Source organism: Rhinopithecus roxellana, chromosome 19 (genome assembly GCF_007565055.1).
Source record: "Rhinopithecus roxellana isolate Shanxi Qingling chromosome 19, ASM756505v1, whole genome shotgun sequence".
Classification (NCBI taxonomy): domain Eukaryota; kingdom Metazoa; phylum Chordata; class Mammalia; order Primates; family Cercopithecidae; genus Rhinopithecus; species Rhinopithecus roxellana.
In genome coordinates, this window is record NC_044567.1 from 71039900 (window position 1) to 71060685 (window position 20786).

Below are 20786 nucleotides of genomic sequence, written 5' to 3' on the forward strand. Positions count from 1 at the left end.
TGGGTGGTGGCTAAGCTGAGGCCATGAAAAGGATCACACAGATGTCTGAGAAGGATGGCTTCATTTCTTTCTTTCTTTTTTTTTTTTTTTTTTTTTTTGAGGCGGAGTCTCGCTCTGTCGCCCGGACTGGAGTGCAGTGGCCAGATCTCAGCTCACTGCAACCTCCGCCTCCCGGGTTTACGCCATTCTCCTGCCTCAGCCTCCCGAGTAGCTGGGACCACAGGAGCCCGCCACCTCGCCCGGCTAGTTTTTGTATTTTTAGTAGAGACGGGGTTTCACCGTGTTAGCCAGGATGGTCTCGATCTCCTGACCTCGTGATCCGCCCGTCTCGGCCTCTCAAAGTGCTGGGATTACAGGCTTGAGCCACCGCGCCCGGCCAGGATGGCTTCATTTCTAATGGATCGCTGGAGACGCTCTGATGGTTTCAAAATAGAAGCTGTGTTCACACAACCTCACGAATGGTGGGAGTGGCAGGGGTGGAAAAGTTGGCGGGGGCATACAGGAGGAGCGGAAGCTGGGGCCGGACTGGGTTGGCGGGACTCCAGGCTGGTCTGCACTGACCACTGCTGAGGGGAGGGCAGTCAGGAAGGAAGCCCTCAGTGAATGGTGAATGTCGCTCCTGGCTCCAGAGTGGACTGAAGGGGGTCCCCCGAGACCTCTGGGGAGGAGGAGGGAGGGAGCGGAGCAGCCCCCACCCCCACACACCCAAGAAAGGGGCCCTTGCAACCAGGGACCAGAGGCTTTCTCTGAGCAAAACTGTAGCCGAAAGTCTCTGAGGCCAAAACAGAATCGTTTTGGGGCTGAGAAAGCTGAGGAGGGCTTTGCACACCCAATCTGCAGCCCCTCAGGTTACAGAGGAGGAAACTGAGGCCCAGAGACTGGGAGAGGCCTGCACAGGGTCACACAGAGTGAGAAGCACGTGCCAGGAGGAGGGCCCAGCCAGGTGGCTTGGCTCACTTTTGGGGGTGTGTCTCAGTGTGTGTGTGTGTGTGAGTGCATGTGTGGTCCTGCACATATGTGTGGAGGGCAGGCAATTTGTATAAATAATGAGAAGTTGGAGTCTTTGTGTTTTTGCACTGATCTCCTGGTTGACCCCAGCCATCTTGATTTGTTCCAGTTCCTGGTGTGAGTTCATTTGGGAGAAGAAAATGGAGAGGGTGATATGCATATCATGCAAATCAAGAGACTCCTAACACCTCCCCAGCTCAGCTCCGCCAGCAAAAGCGTGTCCAAGGAGGAACCTGTGGTATTAGGGGCTGAGGGAGAGGAAGCAGGGGTCCACTTGGTCTCCCTCTCAAGGCAGCCATGAGAACAGGGGAAATGAGAAGAGACCAAGCCCCACCCTTCACGGCAACCCCAAGATGTCTGCCCTCTCACACCATCCCAGAGCTGCCAGTACCAAGGAGTTTGGGAGAGGGGACAGTTGCACCTGCAAAAGAGAAGGAGGAGGTCACAAGGTTTACTTCACCAACTAAAGGATGGCTTTCGGAAGAGGGAGAGACTGATTTTTCTCTGTGTCCTTCCCATTTTGAACCCTGTAAATGTGTGACTAGTCCAAACAAAAATGTACACTTTTATTTAAGGAAAGAATGCAGTTGATCCTTATGCACTGATATGTCGTGATCTTCAAGGAAACAAAGCAAGTTGAAGAGCAATTTCTATAGCGCTTATGTGTATAAACCATCCCAAGCTATTTACCACGGTTACCAGTGGGTGGGAGGGTAAAGAAATTGGGGATGGGGAGGAGAGAGACTCTCCTGTTTAACTCTTAGGTTCCTACAATGCTTGAGTGTTTTTATAATGGAAATATATTTGTGGATTACCTAACCAGTTTTTGTTGTTGTTTGTTTGTTTGTTTGTTTGAGATGAAGTCTTGCTCTGTTAACCAGGCTGGAGTGCAATGGCACAATCTTGGCTCACTGAAACTTCCGCCTCCCAGGTTCAAGTGATTATCCTGCCTCAGCCTCCCGAGTAGGTGGGATTACAGGCACTGGCCACCATGTCCAGCTAATTTTTGTATATTCAGTAGAGATGATGTTTCACCACATTGGCCAGGCTGGTCTCGAACTCCTGACCTCAGGTGATCCACCTGCCTCGGCCTCCCAAAGTGCTGGGATTATAGGCATGAGCCACCATGCCTAGCCTACTTGACTAGTTTTTTAAACTTTACAGCTTAACGAAAAAAGAATATTGATGGCATTTAAAATCAAAACTTCCCCACCACCACCAAAAAGAAGAATGGCTGAGAGGGTGACTGTTTGGATATGAAGCATAAATCTGCTTCTTCTATCACCCCAATTAGCCCTGATTCTGCATGCACCCTGCCAAATAACACTGCTGGAAGTAAAGGATGGAAGATTCCCGAAGTGTGCACTGTTCCTCCCTTTCCACAGCCACAGCAGACAGTACTAGTTGATAACAGATTTCCAGGGCAATGCTGATGCTACTGGTCCAGGGATTACCCTTAGGGAACCACTGGCTTAGAGCATAATGCTGTCCTGCCTGCCCCCGGGCTGTGGGCAAGAGCTGGAGGGACTGCACCAGAGGCAGAAGTGCCCTGGAGGTGGGTACTGCCTGTGCCACTGCCTTGGCCTTCCTGGACTGAGGTCGAGTGATTCAGGATTCAGGCTGGCTCAGCCTACAGATCTTCCTGGGGTCGGGTGGGAAGTCCTAGGACTTGGGGGTCCTTGGTTGGAGTCTCACCTCCACCAGGGATGTGAGCTTTTAAACTTGACCTATCTGTATAACTGTAGCTGACTCATGAGGTGATTGTTTAAACGAAGCAAAATGTGTTCTCCTAACAGCTTTTTTCTGGTTTATTCCCTTTCACAGTTTTCTAAAAATGGGTCCTGCCAACCAGAGAGCCATCTGTGTGGGTGGTGGTAATGAGTTGGGGGTAGAAAAATGAGGAGCTGGCCAGGCGCGGTGGCTCACGCTTGTAATCCCAGCACTTTGGGAGGCCGAGACGGGCGAATCACAAGGTCAAGAGATCGAGACCATCCTGGCTAACACGGTGAAACCCCATCTCTACTAAAAATACAAAAAAATTAGTCAGGCATGGTGACGGGCGCCTATAGTCCCAGCTACTTGGGAGACTGAGGCAGGAGAATGGCGTGAATCCCAGATGCGGAGGTTGCAGTGAACCGAGATCGCGCCACTGCACTCCAGCCTGGGCGACAGAGCAGGACTCCATCTCAAAAAAAAAAAAAAAAAAAAAAAAGAGAGAGAGAGAGAAATTGGGGAGTTAAGAATTGGAATGGAATTGAAGTGCTCTAAATGCACGTCAAAGACAATTCAGGTATGTCTGTGAAAAAATCCAAGATGGAGGAACCAGTGCTAGTGTGTCAGGGTCATGTGGGGAGAAGAAAGAAAGGAAAAAGCACAAAACTCCACCCTATTCCAGGTTGCCCGCTCCAATGGCACGGCTTTGAGGAGGGACGTTGGGATCCTCTGAACTATCCACAGAGGATTTTTGAATAGTTTGCCAAGAGATGTGTGATGTACTCTCCCTTTATCCTCCCACATAATCTTTAGTAAAATCGACTTTGCTTATTAGTATTATATGTAAGTGGATTCCTTAGAAAACTGAAATGACAAAATCTGCTGCCTTCAATGCTGAATAATCCCAGAGCAGCTCCCATGGTGGGTGGCACTGCAGGCAAGGACACAAGCGACCCTGGGGGCCTCCTGTTCTAAGCAAATAATTCTTGCCTGACTCCAATACTGTGGTCCTGCAGACCTCCCCAATGCCAGTATCTGGCCCCCCTCACCCATGGCTCAGTCCACAGTGGCAAGAATATTTAATTTTTGTTTAAAGCTCTCAGTGGCTTTGTCATGGACTAGAAAATGGATGAGGATGGAATAGAAGCAGTGGTTCATCTGTAGAGAAAGTAAGTGACTTTGTAACCCCAAGGTGAGTTACGTGAACAGACTTCCAAACACCCGGGCTGAGATAGGGGAACCTGAGGAGAGGCCACTGCAGCTATGCCCAGAAGGGTTACCAGGAGTGGGGACCCTCACTTGGCAGAGGAGGGTGGCAGAGGGAGGAGGAGGAGGAGGAGTGGCAATAGATGGTGAGCCTTCTGCTTCTGTATCTTGGGCATTGATCATTCTGGGGGGTCTTTGCCTCCATTAGCTGACCAGGTCATCTGAGACCTAGTACAATGAAAGCAGGGAACCCTAATTTTTACAGTTCTGATGCTGATGGATCATTTGCCTTTCGGCAGAGAAAGAGGGGTCTGCTCTTGGGAGATTGGTGCAGATGAGAAACCTGGTAAGAGCACAGCCTGGAAAACTCAGATTAAACAAATCCTAAGAACATGGTCTGGAGAGGAAAGACATGGCTGGAATTGGTCAAAGGGGTAGTGCCGCCTTGCCTTGGTGATGGTAGGGACGGTGTACTGGGGGCCGTGGGGGAACTTGGTCCTTCCTATTGTCACCTCCTCCTCCCGCTGTCCTTTGTTCCTGGCTGGCTATCAGCAGTGTGCACTCAAAAATGAAAGCACCCTAGCTCCTCTTTGCAAGGGACAGCTCTGGGGGCCCTCTATGGTCACCAAGCTGCCCTCTCCATGGCTACCAGAGCCAATGCAGTTGCAGAAATGGTAGCTGATGATAAGACAGCAATGCACCCACAAGAAGTGACCTCAGCTTGTGATTTCCGATTCAGTTAAAGTCAAGGCTGATAAGATAAAGTCAAGGCTGATAAGATAAGCCACCCTGTGGCTGCCCAGGGTGGCCACACTGCCCGGGTGCTGCTGAGTCTGGAACCTGCAGGGGCTGAGTTCTTGGTCCTTTATTCTGTCCTGGGCATATTCATTTCCTTCATTCAGTCACCCATTTGCTTCACAAATAAGCCAAGCATTCTCTTAACACTCTTTCACCCTGTGATGGATGGAATAATGAACAACACCCTAGCCCCTGCTCCTTCAGAACTCACTGAGGGAGGGAGGAGGAGCAAGGCAGACATGTGAGCTGAGAACATTAATACGAAGATGCGAGATAGAATGTGACTTCAGTCACATGAAGGGGACAGAAAAGAAGCAGCTGTGGGAGGAAGGCATAGCTGTAGAGTAAATGATTTACATTTCTGGACTTCTTTTCCAAATAGCTTCCTCTGCAAAATGAGGGGTCAGCATAGAACCTAGTCAAGCCCCTACAGAAAAAGATCAGTGACTTCACAGCCCCAAAGCTATTTGGGTTGAGTTAAGTGACAAACTCCAACAGGCTTAATCCAAAAAAGAATGGAATTTATTGCATCATATACAATGAACAGTCCAAGAGTAGATTTAGCACCAGAATTTCAGGCATAGCTGGATCCAGCACTCAAACCATGCTGTCAGCAATCTGTCACTTTCTAGAGCCATTTACCCATTAGGCCCAACAGGATGACAGCACAGAATCTGTGAGTTTTTCGAAGCTCTAGAAATGTGTCAGAGACTCTCCCAAATAGTGTTTGGCTTCAAAATGTGAAAAAAAGAAAGAAAATGACAAAATAGCAAACGTGTCACCATGCAGTTGATCGACTTCCCCCAGAAGCTCTACTGTCCCTGCCCAGCACTGCTCTCTCCTAATCGCCAAGGACAGCAGGTGCGTTTTCATTCTCTTCACCTGTGTCCTCTCTGCAATCATTGACATTGTTGACCATCATCTCCTCCTTCGCATTCTGTCTTCTGCCAGCGTCCCTGGCACTCCACTTTCTTCCTGCCTCTCAGGCTTGCTTTTTCTTCTTCTCTGATAAATAACAAATGACAAGAGGTGAGCCAGGAGAAGGGCTGGGAAGCGATTCCCACAGCCTGGATCGTTAAGAGACTGCAGTACTTCTGGGAGGGGCTGGAATGAGGGATAAAGCATGAGCTTGGAGTTTAGGGAGGGACCAGATCAAGAAGGGTCTGGCAAGTCACACTGAGGAGTCTGGCCATTCTCTTTAAAGTAATAAGGAGCCATTGAAGGTTGTAGCAGGACTGTAACATGAAGGAATTTGTGTTTCACTCTTAGAGACCTTTGGCTGTGGGGTGAAGGACCTCAGGCCATTGTGGTGGTTCAGGAGAAAGATCATGGTAGTCAGGTGAAATAGTGACAGCCATATGGATGGAAGAAAGTGGAGGATTCATGAGCTATGGACAGGGCTTGGTGCAGTTTAGACGTAACAGGTGAGGGAGAGGGAGGCGTTGATGACCCTGAGGTTGCTGATTCTGAGGCGGGAAACAGAGAAGTGGGCTTAGAGGGGGAAATGATGAGCTCGGTTTGTACCTGTTGAGATGGAGGTGCTTGAGGGACATCTGACTGGCCATGTCCAGGAATGGGGGATGGTTGGTGAGTCTGGAGCTTGAGAGAGAGGTCAGGGCTCCCTGCATCAATCCCTCCCCCGTCAACACCAGAGGGAGTCTCTTGGGAGGTGTCCCTCCCGTCCCATAAAATTGGTCGCATTCGATCAGAATAAAGGACCTCCAGTGACCGTGGGTGACCACAGATGCTTCTTTAGCACACAGTCTCACAGCAGAACACATTCTGGGAGGAGCTTCGAGGGCCACAAGGAAGGGGAAGGAAGAGGAGGGGACAGAGCTGTGAGACATCGAGCTTTCCTCTGCAGATCTGAAGAGCACAGTCAAGACCACAGACACCCGTGGAGGCCCTCCCAAGACATCTGCTTCTCTGGGACTGGGGGCCTTGCACAGGACTGTAAGGAGTTGGTTGAAGGACTTGGGGAGCCCAGAAGCTACCACTGAGCCAAGGTAAGTGCTGGCTTGGATGGAGCTCGCCAGGCAGGCAGATCTGAGCAGAACAGACAGAGGGGTGGAAAGGAGGGAGCTGGAAGGGGAGCCCTGAGGGGGCTGAAACACCCCTGGCTCTTATTTACCCAGGCTCGGGGCTGCCACGGCCACCTTTCTGAGAAGGGTGACCTCAGACACTGCAGGGTAACTCTGCCAAGTCAAGACTGTTTCATCCCATTTTCATAAGAAGAAAGGGCACAGGACCCTGTAAGAAGGATTCTCCTTTCTTCTGGAATCCTGTACACGCCGTTAATAATAGGACTAATGATTCATGCCCCGTGCTGCAGAGTACACCCATTTTCCCATTTGATTCTCACCAGCAGTTACAGGTTGACTGGATAAGTGTTTTAGTGCCATTTTATAGGACAGAAGACTGAGGCTTAGGGAAATGAAGCAATCTGCCAAAGATTGCAGAGTGGGGTAGCAAGGAGCAAGACTCAGTGTGAAGCATCTGGGTCCCAGTCCGTGTCCTTTCTGGGACATCATCTGTCCATCACTTTCCTGGGGAATTTGGTGAAAGTCATGCTGGTCTGGCCGATTCTCTCCCTACACACGAATCGGGTATCTTCTATGTGTGCCAGCGTCTGACCGAGGCCTGGTCTCTGTCCTTGAGGAGCTGACTGCCTGCAAAGAGGGTCTGAACACAGCTGCGAGTGACCAACCCAGAAAGTAATACCTGCCAGGGTCCTCAGTGAGCCAGGCAGTGTGTGGTGTGTGCAGGATGAAAGAGAGACTGCAGGGTGTGGGCTCAGGGAGGTTTCCATGGAAGGTGGCTCCTGGCTGAGGCTCAAGGGAGGACCTGGTGTGCAAAGAGGTGGCAAGAGGCACCCCAGCAATGGGGAGCAAAGTGTGCAAACCCCCAGAGGCAGGAAAGCAGGTGGGAAAGTCAGGTTTTGGGGGGAGCACAGCTAGAAGGGGTGTGTGTCTGCTACTGGGGGGCGTACAGAGCACTCGCGGGCCGGTCCTTTTTTTTTTTTTTTTTGTTGTTGTTGTTGTTGTTGTTGAGACAGAGTCTCACTCTGTCGCCCAGGCTGGAGTACAGTGGCGCGATCTCAGCTCACTGCAACCTCCATCTCCTGGGTTCAAGCGATTCTCCTACCTCAGCCTCCTGAGTAGCTGGGACTACAGGCGCGCACCACCACACCTGGCTAATTTTGTGTATTTTCGGTAGTAATTTTTTGTATTTTCACCGTGTTAGCCAGGATGGTCTTGATCTCCTGACTTTGTGATCCGCCCACCTCGGCCTCCCAAAGTGCTGGTATTACAGGCACGAGCCACCGTGCCCGGCACGGTCCATTTATTTATTTAGCTCTAAGTGGTTTTCAGATATCATCTCATTTAGTCTCATGACAAGCCTATGAGGTAGGCATTGTTGTCAAGTCCCCTTTAAGATAGGGAAACTGAGGCACGGAGGTTTTAAGCAAGCAGCCCAAGTTGCCCTATTGACAGGATTGGAATGCCACCTGCCTGGCCACCATGTCCCGCTGCCTCCCATTAGAACCTGCTGCGGGCCCTATACTGTCTCCATGCAAGTGCTTCAGCTGACATGGTGGCTGCAGATGCCAAGCTGCAGTCGTCACCCTCTGCTCCCTGCTGCATTCGGGCCCCATTAGATCCCATCAAGCTTCCCTGCCCCTGGGAACAATGCTCCCCCACCCCCACCCCACTGGCTCTTTCATATCCAGGTGTTTCCTTCTGGTCAGAAGCAGACACAGCTGAGGAAACAGGCCTGTCCCTGTCCACGGGGGCCAGCCCGGGCAGCAGGACCCTCACCTCCCGGTCACTTGGGAATCTGAAAAGTAGACCTCATGGGGGCAAGGGCTAAAGGTTGAGGGGCCCCCTCAGGACCCAGAGCTCTGTCTTCTCACTCCCTTACTCCCTCACTGCCAACTCAGTCACCACACACTCTGATCCAAAAAAACAAAAACACAGCTATGGTGTCTGGCAAGCCTGAGCTGCCCCTAAAACCCTGAGGGCATGAGGCAGCTCTGGTGGGAGAAGATGAGAGGCAACAGAGGCAGGTCACCCAGGCTCGGCAGGTTCCCTGTCTCTGTGCCACAGGAGCGGCTGGAGGACAGGAGGCAGAGTGTAGTCCTGGGAAGCTCCGCGTCTTTTCTGCCCAGGCTTTATTCCTGCAGCTGTGGTACAGGGAGGCCTGGAAGCTCTGCGTCTTTTCTGCCCAGGTTTTATTCCTGCAGGTATAGGGAGGCCTAGGTGGTGGGTTCTTCTGTCTGAACAGCTTGTCCCAGGAGCCAGCAATGGGGGGCTGGGGGGATGGGGGGACAAGGGACTGTCAGATCTGGAATCTTCATGACAGAAACACTGAACCTGAGCCAGGCTTCCTCGGATCCTCCTCCAAGCCCTCTTACTTCAGTATTCTCTTCTATCCAGGAGGTCACCCCCACTTTATCTTACACCAATGACAGGGAGCAGCAGCTATGAACAGGTGGCCCCCATTCGCTTCTTTCTGCCCTGTCCGTAGAACGCCTCTATGGTTCTGTGGTCGGTCCTTGGGCTTGTTGTACCCCAAGGGAGTGAAGAGCTGTGTGTGTGCACCTGGCTTGCGACTTGCTCAGTACTGATGCTCTGTGTTTAAGGAAGAATGCTCTCTGAATCCCAATTCACTCATCCCTTTGTTCGTTCATTCATTCTTTGTCTCCGATCTCATCCCTCTGCCAAGAACTGTGAAGGGGCGGGGCACGGTGGCTCACGCCTGTAATCCCAGCACTTTGGGAGGCCGAGGCGGGAGGATCACGAGGTCAGGAGATCGAGACTATTCTGGCCAACATGGTGAAACCCCACCTTTACTAAAATACAAAAGATTAGCTGGGCGTGGTGGTGTGCGCCTGTAGTCCCAGCTACTCGGGAGGCTGAGGCAGGAGAATTGCTTGAACCTGGGAGGTGGAGGTTGTGGTGAGCCAAGATCGTGCCACTGCATTCCAACCTGGCAGATAGAGTGAGACTGTGTCTCAAAAACAAACAAACAAACAAACAAAAAACAAAACACACACACACAGACTTGGGGATTGGGGGAAATAAGGACATGCTGGTCAAAGGGTATGAAGTTTCCATTAGATGGGAGGAATACGGTTTCTGAGATTCATTGCACAGCAGGGTGACTATAGTTAATAATGGTGTATTGTATATTTCACAACTGCTAAGAGAATAAATATTTCAAATGTTTTCACCAGGAAAAGGATAGGTATTCGATGGATATGTTAATTAGCCTTATTTCATCACTCCACGTTATATATGTCTATCATAATATCACTTTGTACCTCATAAATATATGCAATTATAATCTATCAATTGACAATCAAATTTAAAAGTTTAAATTTAAATCTATATTTAAATATCTATATATCCAAATATCTATATGTAGACACTGCACACTCCTCCCCAACTCTAGAACCCCTCCCTCCCCTTCCCAAGGTTATTCTTATAGCACTATATTTATCCAATATATGATTTAATTATTTGGTCAATTTTCTGTCCCCTACACACCCACTAGAGGCAAACTTTCTGAGAGCAGGCATTTTGTGTATTTTAACTTATTGTCACATCCCCAGGACCTGGAACAGTGTCTGACACATAGGAGGTGCTCAGGAACTATGGAATAAGTGAAATAATGAGTGAATGCTGTGGGCAGTGTAAGTGAGAGGCCACGGTGGGGGTGACCACAGGGCGTCTCCCAGGTGTTGGGATTTGTCCCTTGGCCACTTTCCTGCTGCCTATTTTGGCTTCCAGGAGTCTTGCTGACTGCAGGTGGAGGCTGGTGTATTGCTCTCCTGTAATGTCTTATTCTTGCGCTACGGCGGGAGGGAGAGGAGTTTTTAGATGAGCCCTGACATGCTCATCTAAAACATGCTCATGACATGTTTGGTTGGTCAGTACCTTGCACATTGCCCTTGTGGCACAAAAGCAGCAGTCAAACATTGCAGCCTCAGCTGTCCATGATAGGGCCCAAGAAAGATGGGCCACCCCCAGGTGACAGAGGTAGCTGCCAGGTCAATGTGGCACAATGTCCTTCTCAACATTGTGTCTGTCTCCACGCTTCCTATGGGACTGCTGTCTTCTCTGCCGTATTCTGAGCATCAAACTAATCTCTGTTTCCTGTGTCATTTATTGTAGCAACCATACCCAACAGACTTGTTTCTGTCATCTAGCCCAAGAGTAGCTTTGGGACAGTGACCCTGCCTTGTCTTCATATGAGTGCCTGACATTCATTCATTTATTCAAGCATATTTATCAAGGGCCTTCCATGTGGTATAAACAGTGTCAGGTAATGGGGACTCAACAGTGAGCAAAATGGAGCCCCTGCCCATGGGGAGCTTATATGTTAGTGGCGGCAGCCAGATGATAAACAAATGCAATAACGTAGTCCCCTTACCTGCAGGGGACACACTCCAAGACCCCCAGGGGATGTCTCAGACCTCCAATAGTACTGAACCTGGCTGCTGTCAATCAGAACGCATTTCTGCTCAGGTCTCGCACCCACACATTTAATACCCTTTCTATCTTATGAAGCACTGTGGCCCCAACTTTGCAGTTTCAGATGAGACAGCAAAACTAGAAAAAGATCTTTTTCCTTCACAATTTCATGGCTAGAAGATTTGTTCTTACCACACATCTTAGCTACTTCAACATACAATTTTTTTCTTTCCTTGTTAAGATGAGAACTTTCGCCTTTTTTTTTTTTGAGACGGAGTCTTGCTCTGTCGCCCAGGCTGGAGTGCAGTGGCCGGATCTCAGCTCACTGCAAGCTCCGCCTCCCGGGTTCACGCCTTTCTCCTGCCTCAGCCTCCCGAGTAGCTGGGACCACAGGCGCCTGCCACCACGTTCGGCTAATTTTTTGTATTTTTAGTAGAGACGGGGTTTCACCGTGTTAGCCAGGATGGTCTCGATCTCCTGACCTCGTGATCCGCCCGTCTCGGCCTCCCAAAGTGCTGGGATTACAGGCTTGAGCCACCGCGCCCGGCCGAGAACTTTCGCCTTTTCACTTCAAGGAAGCATTTTACAGCTTCTCTTTGGATAATTGACGGCAGGCAGGTTCAGTACTATCGGAGGTCTTAGGCATCCCCTTGGCATATCTGAATTGCCAGCCTCACTTCTCTTGCACCTTGGGGCCATGAGTAAGTAAAATAAGGGTGACTTGAACACAAGCACTGCGACACCGTGACAGTTCATCTGATAACCATGATGGCTTACAGTCAGGTGGCACACACCGTGTACACCTGCTGAACAAAGGGACGCTTCACATTCTGGGTGGGACAGACCAGAACGGTGAGAGGTTTTCATCATGCTCCTCAGAACAGTGTGCAATTTAAAATTTAGGAATCATTTCTTTCTAGAAGTTTCCATTTAGTATTTTTGGACCACAGTTGACCTTGAGCAACTGAAATTGCAGAAAGTGAAGCTGCAGATAAGGGAGGATTACTGTACAGGGCATCGGGTGCTAGGGAGTACAGAGATGCGCGGTGTTTGTTGAAAGACTTCTATGAGCACTGTGTGGCAACCCTAATGCCCAGCCCATTTCAGACATTCTGCAATTAACTTTTCTCTTGGTGAACTGCAACTTGAACCACAATATAGAACATGGATTGCCAACATGTCTGCTTTTTTTTTTTTTTTTTTTTTTTTTGAGACAGAGTCTCGCTCTGTCACCCAGTCTGGAGTACAGTGGTACAATCTTGGCTCACTGCAACCTCTGCCTCCCAGATTCAAGCAATTCTCCTGCTTCAGCCTCCCGAGTAGCTGGGACCACAGGTGCGTGCCACCACACCCGTCTAATTTTTGTATTTTTAGTAGAGACGGGGTTTCGCCATGTTGGCCAGGCTGGTCTTGAACTCCTGACCTCGTGATCCACCTGCCTTGGCCTCCCAAAGTGCTGGGATTACAGGCGTGAGCCACCATGCCCGGCTCATGTCTGCTTTCAAGAGCCCAATAGGTAGCACAAATGGTGATGTGGACAGGCTGATAGTGCTGGTGTGGTGTGCCTGGCACTGCCCCCGGCTTTAGAGTCCCCATTGTGAACTCAACAGGGACACTGAGGTCCTGGGGAGCACATGGCCCTTCTACAGGGAAGCTGCATGGCTACTCCAGCTAACTGTCACCACACGGGATCGTGGGTTTGGTGTCGCTAAATCTTCCAGTTACTCCTTTTAAATAAAAGCTGGAAATCTTGATTTTTAGATGAAATATGACTTTTAAATGTTGGCCACAGATTCAAATTTCCAAAAACGGTGGCGTCTCCTGCGGAAGGAAACCGATGGGCCAGAGCAGCAGTCCCCAACCTTTTTGACACCAGGAACCAGTTTCATGGAAGACAAGTTTTCCACGGACGGGGTTTGGGGGTGGGGAGGGATTGGCTGGGTGGGTAAGGGGGCTGGGGCTGGGGATGGATTTGGGATGAAACCACTCCACTTCAGGTCATCAGGTATTAGATTCTCTTAAGAAACGGGCAGCCTGGATCCCTCGAATGCGCAGTTCACAATAGGGTTCAAGCTCCTATGAGAATCTTATGCCCCTGCCACCACCCCACCACTGATCTGACAGGAGGCAGAGCTCAGGCGGTCCTGGTGGCCCACCAGCCACTCACTTGCTACTGTGTCCCTAGTTCCTAACAGCCCATGGATCAGTGCAGGTCCACAGCCTGGGATTTGGGGGACCCTTGGGCCAGAGGATAGCTAAGAAGGAGCCTGGCCTTTCACTGCATAGCTATCTGTGCCTTTTAGAGTTTTGCCATATGCATGGTTTTTAATGTGAAAAGTGAATTTAAAAATATACTAGACAGAGTATATTTATATATATATATAAAATACGCTTTATAAGTATATTTTATACTTTATATTTATATAAAGTATACTTTATATTTATGTTTTTATTGTTTACAGAGTAACACAACAAATACGATTGAGAGAGAGATTGGGAGGTGGGTAGGGGTGGATAGAAAGCAAAAGGATGTATTAGCAGGGATTGGCTCCTGTGATTGTGGCGGCTAGAAGTCCCTCATCTGTGGTCTGTAAGCTATAGAGGCCCGGGAAAGCCCGTGGTGTGATTCCAGTCTGAGTCCGAAGGCCTGAGAACCAGGGAAGATGATGGCGTCAGTCTCCACCCAAGTCCAAAGGCTGGAGAATGAGGGCGCTGATTTTGTCCAGGGGCAGGATGGAGGTCCCAGCTGAAACACAGAGAGCACATCTGCCTTCCTCCTCCCTCTTGTCTATTTCAGGCCCTCAGCAGATCACCTGATGCCCACCCACATGGCTGAGGGCAGATCTTGACTCACTCCCTCCATTCAGATGCTCATCTTTCCTGGAAACACCCTCACGGACACCTCCAGAAATAATGCTTCCCCGGCCATCTGGGTTTCCCTTGGTCTGGTCAAGCTGACACATAAAATAAACCATCACAAGCGTGCTGCGTGCATGGGGCCGTGAGACAGTTTCAGTGTGCTAATGGTGGGCCATGGGTGTGTGAGGTCTGTTCCAGGGGTCTTGGGCAAGTACAGCCACCCTGCGGTATTACAAGGTGGCAGACTGGTAGACCATGCAGCCCCAAGGGGCAAGGACTGTGTCTCATTCATTCATCTCTAACCTCTCAGGTCTTGTGCAATTTCTGCCCCATGGATTATGTTCTGAAGAGGCTCTTTGATTTACTCAGCAACCTCAGCCACCCGAAACACTGCCAGGAACTCAGAAGACAGCCAGCGGGCCTTCTGAGCAAATAGAAGTTGCAAGTCCATGCATGGAAGTTTGGTGCTCTTTTCATTGATCAGTTCTCAGGCTTTGTTTCTTCATTTTACATACAAGACAATTGCATGTGCTTATCCAGCTTCCCAGCCTTCAGCAAACTGGCAGTTGGGTGGAGGAGCAGACACAGCCCAGGCAGGGCTGCAGCCAACACAGAAGGCACTTTGTTCAAATCAGAAAGAGGCACCCCTCTGAGCAGACAAATTACAGCAAGTTCCTCTTTGGATGGATGAATTGCAAAACCTCACCCTCCCTGCCCGGGTAAATTACAGAAAGGCCAGCAGAGCAGTGGGCTGGACTGCAGCCTCCACTCACCCACTAAGTGCAGGACATAGTCGGTGCTGCTGAAATGAGGAATCATACATGAGAAGTCAAACAGTAACAGCCACTCAGTGTAGGATAGGGTTGTCCTGACCTACTGATAGCTCCTGCCGTCGTCACCGTCTTATGGCATGGTGCATGCAATCAGCTTCCATCAAGACTCATTGAGAAAACAGCCAGGCGCCGTGGCTCACGCCTGCCTCTAATCCCAGCACTTTGGGAGGCTAAGGTGGGTGGATCACCTGAGGTCAGGAGTTCGAGACCAGCCTGGCTAACATGGCGAAACCCTGTTTCTACTAAAAATACAAAAATTAGCTGGGTGTGGTGGCAGGTGCCTGTAATTGCTAGCCTCAGGGAGGCTGAGGCAAGAGAATCGCTTGAACCCAGGAGATGGAGGTTGCAGTGAGCCAAGATCGCACCACTGCACTCCAGCCTGGGCGACAAGAGGGAAACTCCGTCTCAAACCAAACCAAACCAAACAAGATTAATTGAGAAAACATTCAGAGGCATGGTTTGGTGCTTGAAAGGGCAAGCTTTATTTCCTAAAAAATTCTTCTCATTCCTGAAGCGAAGACACATGAGATGTTGATACATTTTGAGAATGAGCTGCTTCTATTTCCATTTCCTGTCTACGTGCAAGCTTGTCCCTTGGGGGCTCTTCCCCTACACTGGTGTGGCCAGCAGCCCCAAAGGACAGGAAATAGACCACAAAGGTCCCCTGGGGGAGGAGCAAGGAAGCAGCACCTGCACAAATATATAGAAATGCTGAATAAATGTTTGATGAGTGAATGTGTGAGTGACTGAAGGAATGAACAAATTATCAGGAAGGCTTTCTGACAGTTACTGGTAAAGTTTCTTAGAATTTTATTTTCCTTTTCGTTTTTTTTTTTTTGTTTGTTTTTTGTTTTTTTTTTTGAGACAGAGTCTCGCTCTTGTTGCCCAGGTTGGTATGCAGTGGCGCGATCACGGCTCACTGCAAGCTCTGCCTCCCAGATTCAAGCGATTCTCCTGCCTCAGTCTCCCGAGTAGCTGGGATTACAGGCACCTGCCACTATGCCCAGCTAATTTTTTTGTATTTTTAGTAGAGACGGGGTTTCACTATGTTAGCCAGGATGGTCTCGATCTCCTGATCTTGTGAACCGCCTGCCTCAGCCTCCCAAAGTGGAATTTTAGTTTCAATTAAAAATCAGCCCAGAAGCACTCTCCATTTGCCACAAAAATTCCTGGGATCTTATACTTCTCTGGTAGTCTTTATCTGTGAGATTTCTTTTCTTTCAAGGCTGCCCCACGTTCGTTATTAACCCATGCCACCCCAGACAGAAGTTTGCGTTCATTTTTTCATTTTATTTTACTAAGACAGAGGGGGGCTCTGTGAGGTTTAGAGAGGGGAAAGGAAGGCACGTGGAGGTCACAGGAAGTGGCCACGACTCCACGCCCCAGGTTGAGATCTGGGCTCTAGCCCTGGTTCTATCCTTCATTGGCCACGTGGCTTTCGGCAGTAGTCTTCACTTTCATTCATTCATTAAATATGCATCTAAAATAGGTATTCATTGTCCACTGAGTGGGTGCTGCCCTAGGTGCTGGACATGCTGCAGTGAAGAAGACACACCCCGTCCCAGTATTTGTGGAGTTCACATTCTAATTACTAGCCAAGAAAACTGAGCCTGACAGGAAAATTTTCCATACTGATAAATGCTATGAATAAAATCAGAGTGTGCTGCAGTGTGACAGGGAGGGCTATTTTGGACAGGATGGTCAGGAAAGGCCTCTGAGAAGGCGACATTGACAATGAGACCTGAATGTTGACGGGGAGCCAGCCGTGGGGAAAGCTGGGGGAAGGGTGCTCCAGGCAGGGGCGTGCAAAGGTTCTGAGGTAGGACCAACTTTGGCGGGACGAGATGCAGCGGGAGAGGTGTGCTGGGGCCCCATCAGGTGAGCTTGTCGGCACCGTGGAGTTCACTAGGAAATCGAGGAGAAGCCATTGGAGATCTTGAATCAGAAAATGGATTATGAGGAGAAAGAACGGAAGCTGGGAGACCCTGTAGGGGTACTGCCATGATCCGTGCAAGAGATGATGGTGGCTTGGACCTGGTGGGGCAATTCAGGTGGAGGTTATAATGATCATTCTCCACATCCACACAGGTCACACAGGGGGACCTGGGAACCCCAGCCTCCTGCACCCCGTCTGGAAAGCTCCTCGTGGCTTCCCTCCGCCACTGGATGTGGGGTCAGGACCTGAATCTGCCTCATGCCCACCTGCCTGTCTACCCCATGCAGTGGCTCTGCTCACACTGCCTTGCCGTTTTCAGCTCCTCCTCCTTAGAGTGGAAAAGACTCAAACTCATCCAGAGTCTCATTTTCATGAAATAAAATTTCAGGAAGTTGGAGTTTTTATGTTTGAATTTTCATCATTCATTCCAATTTCGATGCCTACTTTTATTCACAAAGACAGGCCAGGGAGCATTTTTAGACAGAACGGCACGGATGGTTGACATGTTCCTCTCTGTACAGGGATCTCGGGCCCCTGATCTCCAGGCCCAGCCCTTTATCTACAGGGTGTTGTTCAATAGTCTGACATTCTACCTGGCGCTTTTGGGTGTGTGATCTCACCAAGGAGGTGGCTGAGGCTCAGAGAGGCCAGAAAAAAATGAGCCACACAGGCTAATGGTGGGGGAGCCCGACTCGAACCCAATTCTTTAGACTCCAGTCAGTCACGCCCATAGCACAGCATGAATCAGCTTCTTAGTGCAGCTGTCCCTGAAGCTCAGGGAGGGGAAAAGGGGGATTATTTTAATAACTTTATTGTTGTTGTTGTTGTTGTTATTTTAAAAGTTAAACCCACAGCACAATGTTCTTAAATTGACTGGCGGGCTCCTGGATGTTCATGTTATTATGATGTCCCTGAACAGAATATGTTAGCTCTCTTCTTTTGTGTGTGCCATCTGTTATACAAAAATAAGGTCAAATGTACGTAATATTAAGAAATCAGAAAATGTAGAAATGTATTAAAATAAAAATTACCTGCGACCCCACTGTTTATGGGTAAGTAAGTCACCTTTTTTGTAGTTTAGTGAGTATCATTAAGAGGTAAGAGACTGACACACAAGTACAGTTAAAACTGGGGAAACTTGAATAAAATGTATCGACATCAATATCCTGGGGTTTTTTTGTTTGTTTGTTTTTGAGATGAAGTTTCACTCTTTGACCCAAGCTGGAGTGCAGTGGTAAGATCTCAGCTCACTGCAAACTCCATCTCCCAAGTTCAAGCAATTCTCCTGCCTCAGCCTCCCGAGTAGCTGGGATGACAGGCACCCGCCACCACGCCTGGCTAATTTTTGTATTTTTAGTAGAGATGTGGTTTCACCATGTTGGCCAGCCTGGTCTCGAACTCCTGACCTCAAGTGATCCACCTGCCTCAGCCTCCCAAGGTGTTGGGATTATAGGCATGAGCCACAGCACCCGACCAATGTCTTGGTTTTGATACAGTAACATCATTTTGCAAGATGTGGTCACTGGGGGGAAACTGGGTAAAGGGTACCCAGGAACTCTGTATTATTTCTTGCCACTGGATGGGAATTTACAGTTATCTCAAAATTAAACGTTTGCTTTAAAAAAGAGATAAAGATTCCTTTAGCTGACACTGACCTATTTTCTGACCCTGTAGTTTTTGTTTTTTTCTTCTTTTCTAGGATGTCATATAAATGGAACCACACGGCACGCAGGCTTTAGAGCCTGGCTGCCTTTACTCAGCATAACGTCTCTAAGATTCACGCATGCTGTTGCACGTAGTTCTCTTTTCAATGCCGAGTGTTCCGCTGTGTGGGTGTATCACAGTTTGCTCATCCACGCACCCACTGAAGGCATTTGTGTTCTTTCCAGTTTGGGGCCATTCTGAATAGAGCTGCTATATATATCCATGAGCAGGTGTTCGTGTGGAACGTAAGTTTTTATTCCTCTGGAGGAAATAGCTAGGGATTACAGGATCATACAGTAAGTGATGCGCAACCTTATGAGAAAGGGACAAACTGTTTTCTGGTTGTGCCATTTTGCATTCTCACCAGTAACGTCTGAGAATTCCAGTTCCTCCTGACGGGTTGATGGGTGCAGCAAACCACCATGGCACGTGTATACCTACGTAACAAACCTGCAGGTTCTGTACATGTATCCCCGAACTTAAAGTATAATTTAAAAAAAAAAAAAAAGAGAGAGAGAGAATTTCAGTTCCTCCGTGTGCTCTCCAGCACTTTCTATTGCTCATTTTAAAATCGTAGTCATTCTAATAGGCGTATAGTGAGATCTCATGGTTTTCACCTGCCTTTCCCAAACTGCTGATAGCATTGAGCATTTTTTCATGTGTTTATTTGCCATCCACATGTTTTTTTTAGTAAAGTATTTATTTAGATCTTTTGCCCATTTGGGGATTATTATTTGTTTTCTTACTGTTGAGTTTGGAGAGTTATTTCCTACATATATATATATATATATATATATATTTTTTTTTTTTTGTCAGACGTGATTTGCAAATATTTTCTCTAAGTCTAAACTTTGTTTCTTTATTTTATTTTATTTTATTGTTGTTGTTTGTTTTGTTTTGTTTTTGAGATGGAGTCTTACTCTGTCACCCAAGCTGGAGTGCAGTGGCACGATCTCGGCTCATTGCAACCTCTGCTGCCCAGGTTCAAGTGATTCTCCTGCCTCAGCCTCCTGAGTAACTGGGATTGCAGGCGTGTGCCACCACACCCAACTAATTGTTGTATTTTTAATAGAGATGGGATTTCAATATATTGGCCAGGCTGGTCTCGAACTCCTGACCTCAGGTGATCCACCCACCTTGGCCTCCCAAAATGTTGGGATTACAGGCGTGAGCCACTGCGCCCGGCCTGTTTTTTCATTTTGTTAAAGGCATCTGTCACAAAACCAAAGTTTTAAATTTCCATGAAGTCTAATTTGTCATTTTTTTCTCTTATGGATCATGCTTTGGTATTGTATCTAAAAACTTTTTCCTTAACATGAGGTCACAAGGATTTTTTTCCTGTGCTTTCTTCTAAAAGTTTACTGTTTTAAATTTTACATTCAAATCTATGTCCACTTTCAGTTCATTTTTGTGTAAGGTCTGGGGTTTATGTCAAGGTTTTGCTTCTTGTTTTGCATATTAATGATCAATTGTTCCATCACCATTTGTTGAAAAGATTCCTTTCTCCATTGACTTGCCTTTACAACTTTGTCAAAAATCAATTAACCATATCTGTGTGGTCCTGCTTCTGAACTCTTTGTTCTGTTCCATTGATTCATGTATCTAGCCCTTCACTAATAACTTTATAGTAATTCTTTTTTTTTTTTTTTGAGACGGAGTCTCGCTCTGTCACCCAGGCTGGAGTGCAGTGGCGCTATCTCCGCTCACTGCAAGCTCCATCTCCCGGGTTTACGCCATTCTCCTGCCTCAGCCTCCCGAGTAGCTGGGACTACAGACGCCCGCCATCTCGCCCGGCTATTTTTTTTTTTTTTTTGTATTTTTTAGTAGAGACGGGGTTTCACCGTGTAGGCCAGGATGGTCTCGATCTCCTGACCTCGTGATCCACCCGTCTCGGCCTCCCAAAGTGCTGGGATTACAGGCTTGAGCCACCGCGCCCGGCCAGTAATTCTTAAAATAAGGAGTGCGAGGCTGGGCGTGGTGGCTCACGCCTGTAATCCCAACACTTTGGGAGGCCGAGGCGGGAGGATCATGAGGTCAGGAGTTCAAGACCAGCCTGGCCAACATAGTGAAACCCCCGTCTCTACTAAAAGTACAAGGAATTAGCTGGGCATGGTGGTACGTGCCTGTAGTCCCAGCTAGTTGGGAGCCTGAGGCAGGAGAATTGCTTGAACCCAGGAGGCGGAGGTTTCAGTGAGCCAAGATCACACCATTGCACTCCAGCCTGGCGACAGAGCGAGACTCCGTCTCAAATAA

At 48.6% G+C, this 20786-nt stretch overlaps 1 protein-coding gene across 2 annotated transcripts in view; it reads left to right on the forward strand.

Moving 5' to 3' along the window:
- The first annotated feature begins 6576 nt into the window (after window positions 1-6576).
- Window positions 6577-20786, forward strand: part of PIK3R6 (phosphoinositide-3-kinase regulatory subunit 6) — a 68124-nt gene continuing 53914 nt past the window's right edge. For both annotated transcript variants that reach the window (XR_004055142.1, XM_030924006.1), the window contains exon 1: window positions 6577-6731. The gene's annotated coding sequence lies outside the window, so the exon portion shown is untranslated. The remainder of the gene's footprint in view (window positions 6732-20786) is intronic.